The sequence below is a fragment of the Nicotiana attenuata genome, unplaced genomic scaffold (assembly GCF_001879085.1).
Source record: "Nicotiana attenuata strain UT unplaced genomic scaffold, NIATTr2, whole genome shotgun sequence".
NCBI lineage: Eukaryota > Viridiplantae > Streptophyta > Magnoliopsida > Solanales > Solanaceae > Nicotiana > Nicotiana attenuata.
This window is the reverse complement of record NW_017672684.1, coordinates 158,573-164,409: the sequence shown is the minus strand read 5'-3', so window position 1 is coordinate 164,409 and position 5,837 is coordinate 158,573.

Genomic DNA, 5,837 nt, shown 5'->3' with positions numbered 1-5,837 from the left:
CCTAAAACCATAGTTAAAAGAACATAGAGTTTTGAAAGCAAAAAATTGGGGAAACTTTGAGAAACATGCTCAGAAATTTCAAACACACATAGATCTGGACCAGATCTAAGAAATAAATAGAAGGAACCTTAAAGCTAGGGTTTCATAAGAAACCCAGGCGATGAGAAAGGCTTTGGAAACTCCAGATCTAGGCAGGATAGTCAAAGATCGAGCTCGAATGGCCATGGCTGGCCGGACAGAGGTTGAAGGCGACCGGAGAACAGCCATCGAGCAACGGCTTGGTCGAGACCCCTTCAAGATCTGGTCATAGGACCTCAGAGATGAGCGCATAGAAGCCATGAGAGGCCGGTATAGGCCTCCGATGAGTCTGGGAAGCCATGGATTAGGGTTTCGGTGAGAGGCGGCAGCTAGGGTTTGAGGTGAGTTGAGAGAGAGTTGAGAAAAAGTGGAGGATTCAGAGGCAGCGTATTGTGAGGAATGGGGTAGGGTTTGGGGTCGTTTGAAATTAAAAATGGAAAGGGGAGGTCTGGGCCGTTGATCAAAAATAATCAACGGCTCAGATTAAAAGAAAACGGGCAGGTTTGATTTAATGGGTACTGGGTCAGGTTGATTGGGTAATTGGGCTGGGGTGATTTGGGCTCAAATTGGGGGCTGAATTGGGTTATCAATTTGGCTATAATTGAAATGCATGGGGGCTAAATCGTAATTAGCTAATTTTCCCTTTTTAATTTTTTTATAAAATAGTAACACAATTTAAAAAGTAAATTAAGAGTACTGGGTAAATAAATATTGTATAAATATTAATTTAAAATGCTGGGATTAATTTTATAATTATAAAATGCTAAAATTTACAAGATAGGCTATGATTGCAATTATATGCAATCTAGCTTTAAAAATGCCAAATGAATTTGTAAAAACATGCAAAAATTACCTTACATATATTTTGGTGTAAACATGAGAATGAAATAAGTTACTCACCAAAAAGAATAATATGGGAATAATTTTTGATTTTTGTGGTATTAAAACAGGCAATAAATTGGTTTAAAAATCATGAAAAATACCAAAACTCATGGGTGTGCTTATATATGCACACATATGCTATTTTGGAAGTATTTTGGGTACAAAAATACATAGGGAAAAATTGGGTATCAACAGGTTGCTTAGTAGTAGCCTCCTTGCTCGATCCTCCCAAATGTTCAGGTGTATAGATCCTTCCCGTTGTGGTCATTCCTTGTACGGCATCAGACACTTCCATCTTTGCTTTCCCTTTTCGCCTGGCTTCAGCAACATAATCCCACGCTATGGCATTAGAGTTGAAAGGAGGTGTGGTTGCTATTGTCACTCTGAAGGGTGCGACCACTTCTACCTCAAATGGAACGGGTGTGGCGGCAGCCGGTGCTACCTCTACCTCAAATGGACCGATGTAATCACCTCAACTTCAACTGACGGTTGTATCTATACCACAATAGGAGTGAGTGTGACTGCGGGTTAAAATCATTGCATTCCCGAACGAGCCCGATTGATCCCTCAGGATACCATTCTTCGTCCGTCTCTATCACATGTACCCCATCACCTCAATGATCTGGAAGAGGATTGTTGCGGACGTTGGGTGCAGCTTCCTTCGCTTGTATGACCTTGTTATCTGTCAATGTCTGGATCTTATCTTTCAATGTTCGGCACTCGTCAATGGTGTGCCCTTTCATACCGGAATGATATGCACAGGTTTTGTTTGGGTTGACCCATTGAGATGAGTTCTCCACTGCCACAGCAGGAATAGAAGTGACATAACAAGCGACCTTCAACCTTTCGTATAGCTGGTCGATGGGTTCAGCAATAGCGGTGTATTATCTAGGTGGTTTGCGATCAATGTTAGGTCGGGGTTTCTGGTAATTTGGACGAGTGGGAGGTGAATGATAGTAGGCTGGTTGGGTGTTATAAGTATGATAGGCGGTGGCGGGTTGAGAATATCTGGTAGATGAGGGTTGGTATGTGGGTGGAGGTGTTTGGTATGTGGGTGGAGGTGTTTGGTATGTGGGTGGCGGTGTTTGGTATGTGAGCGGAGATTTTGGGTCTTGAGCCACCATTACTGCCCCCACTTCTCTTTTCTTTGATATGTCGCCTGATGGTAATGCTTTGTTCGTGGCCTGTAGTGCCTCGAAATTTGTCACTATCCCGCTTTTGATACCTTCTTCAATCCTTTCTTCGAGTTTGATGATATCGGAGAACTTGTGATTCTCAATGACCATTAACCTTTTATAATAATGTGGGTCATGTGCCCTGACAAAGAACTTGTTTTGTTCTTCTTCTAGTGCTGGTCTGACCTTGACTGCTTCTGACCTCCATCGAGTAGAATACTCGCGGAAAGTCTCAGTTGGCTTCTTCTTTAAATTCTGGATGTAGAAGACATCCAGTGCATTCTCCGTATTGAACCTGAAACGGTCCATAAATTCTGATGCGATGCTCACCCAACTGGCCCACTTCTTAGGGTTCTGGCTTATGTACCAGGACAGGGCATCTCTGGTAAGGCTACCCATGAAGAGTTTCATTCGGATTCTTTCGTCTTTCCCGACCCCTATGAGCTTGTCACAGTAAGTTCTCAAATGAACCTTGGGATCACCTGTTCCGTCAAATATTTCGAACTTGGGAAGTTTGTAACCGTCCGGCAGTTCCACGTCTGGTTGTATGCATAGATCCTCATAATTCAGACCTTCTACCTCTTTGCCTCCTTCGACACACTGAACTCGACTTGTCAATTTCTTGATTTCCTCGGCCATGTTCTTGATGAGCAGGTCCTTCTCAGTGGATTCTGGTGTATAGGAGATCGGTTGAGTGCAGTGAGGCATGTTTTCCACGTATATAGGGTTGTTTTGGTGAGTGCCAGGGATTTGGGTGTAGTGGTGATCATTGATGGAGTTTTGAGGAACGGGAACAAGGTGAGGTGTGTTCTGAGGGGTGTGATAGGTAGTGGTTTACAGATACTGGGTTGGTTGATAGTGGTATTGTGGAGGAGTCAGTATCGGTAAAGGATTGGGATTTTGAGGTGGGGTTGCATATTGATGGGGGCAGGAAAATTTTGCGGATGCTGGTTAGGTGTATTTTGGGGAGGTGCTGGGTTTTTTGTATTTTGTTGGTTGATATCGGGGACGTTTAGAGTGAGAGAGAGGTTTGTTAGGTTGCGGACCTGCTCAAGTTCTCCTTGTATCTCCAGTATTTTCTGCTCTAATCGCAGAACCAATTCATTCTGGGCCGGAGTACTTCGAACATCTGAAGTTTCCGCATTCTCAGCGTTTTCCTTTTGAATACCACTTAAGTCATCCATCTTAGCCTTTCCTCTACTTTTTGTGTTATTTTGAGGAGGAGGAGGTGGAGGGCCTCTAGATCTGGTGTGAAATGCTGGTGATGCCAGTATGTGCGAACCAACCTTTAGGGGATGAGAATAATAAAAAAAATAAGAAAAAAGGTAAACAAGTCAGTAGGGATTTTGAAAAAGTCTGAAATATTTAAACAAATATTGCGGCACTGTAAATTCGCGTCCTCATTTGGGAGCCCCGTTGTGCCTGAGGTAGGCCTAGCGACGAATAGATTTAGAGAATTTAGTGCCAATAATTGCCTCATTTCATTAATGTACAAAATAGACGACCCAAAATGACACTAAATAAGATAAATCACTAATGGCACTTGGCCTTATTACATTTAAAAAGCAAGTAAACCTAATCTATTTGGTCCCAGAAGGACCTTCTCCAGGATGGATGCTCTTGTCGATCAGATCCCCCGATTCGCGCAGGTTCAGCAGTAGGAATGCCCTTGCCAAATGTCCTCCTTCGTTTCCTTTAGCGTTCTGGCAATCGGTGACTCTCTTCCTCATTTTCCCTTCCAATTCCATCAGACTGTACTCTAGATACTCCAACCTTTCACTAGATTTAACAGCCCTCTCCTTCCACTCATTGATCATTTCCATATCAGCCCTATGTTGCTCCATATGCTCGGCTTCTGACTCACGGATTCTTTTGCGTAATTTGTTATATTTCACATGTGCTTCGGCAACTTCGTCTATGACCCTGTTTCCCAGACCAACTCTTGGCTCGAATATCCCCCCTATGTTATCATCCAACCATGAGGGGCAGAAGTATGCATGCCAGCATGATATCGATCTGGCTTATAGTATCCTTTTCTATGATAATATTCAAATGTCATATGTGTTGTGCTTCATTTTTGTGTGGAATGGCATCACCCTGAAAATCAGCTATGAAGTGACTCATTTTAGCAACCCGTGGTATGACCTGCTTCCTGCCTGCCTGTCTCATAACCCTGAGGGGAGCATAAGTTTATATGCCCCTTAACCCGATCAGTACGAAGTGTAGAACATCCTTGGATCTGATGATGAATTTGTCGGTAAGGAACCACTCGAACATCCATTGAACCTGGTCCTAGGTCAGATTGTTGAAAAACTACACCCATCCTATAGCATCCTTTGGTTGAGCAAACATGTCTGGAATATATGTCATTTTCTTGGGATGGTGGAAGGCTATATGATCATTCCACAGCCTTCGTGGAAACTCTTGACGGTATTGACCCCTTTGGAGATGTTCTAACAACCAAACCTGCAATAGCAAATTGCAACCCTCGAAGTATCTATACACTTTCTGACAGTGCTCTAGGGCCCGGTACATATCTGTAATGATCATAGGGACAATGGTATATGTCTGCCCCTCGATCCCTTCCATCGAAGTTTTGGCCACCATGGCCAGTCTGGTACGGATCCTCTCCCCTTGGATTGGGAATACTAGCATGCCCAAGAAACACGTGATGAAGACAAAGACCCTGCGGTGAATCCACCCCAAGGAGGTGATGGAGAATTCATCATCGAAAATACGATAAGACCTGCTGTGACCGTATCGTTCATAGAGGAAGTCGAAGGGTACGTAGGAGTTTTTCAGGCACTCCAAGTCATCATTTTTCTTCAACCCCATCATCTTAGGAAATCCCCTAGTAGTGTTATTTTCAGGTGCCAATAAACCGGGGTTGTCCCAAGGTAGCCCAACAAATCCCCCTATTTCTTCCAAGAGATGGGTCATTTCTATGCTTCCAAAGCGGAACACGGCTCTTTCTTTGTCCTAGAACATTGTGGCATCCTCGATCAACATTTTGTTTGGCTGGAGTTCCAACATAGAAGGCAAATTTCCTAAGACCCTTTTCACATGATTTTGGTCACTTGATGGGAGATCCCTCCACCAATCTAGCAATGGTGATGGTATGTTACTAACCATGCCGAACCGGGGGATTTCGTGCCTCATTTTCTGCAAAACAAAATATGGTTAGGCCCTTTGCCCCTCCAAATCCGACTATTTATACAACAATGATTAGCACATTGGCACTTATTTCTCCAAATTAATGCACACAATCGTGGTTGCGTCCGTTGGGATTATGAAAAACCATATGGACTTTTGGACGAGGCTTGTCTTAAAGGGTTATTATGCAGACAACATATTAACCCGGCTAGGTTTGACCATGATGCATGTACAATTAATCAGAGTAAGGTTTCTATAGAGGTCTTGACTGGGACCCTCAAGCAGACAACTTGACGGGGAAAGGAACGGAACCGTCAATTGCACCGCTGATCGACTAGTTTTACCGCAAATGCGCCTTTCCACATTTAGTGGGTGATATATATTGGAAGAGCGCAAACACTCATCAAGCGTTGCTATGGGATTGATTACGCACGAGTGGAATATGATGTCGAGCATGATATATGCAATAATAAATACCATGTTGTCAAGTATTTGCACGTTTAAAAATGATAAATGCAGTAATTAAATAATTGAAAGACAGTTAAAAAA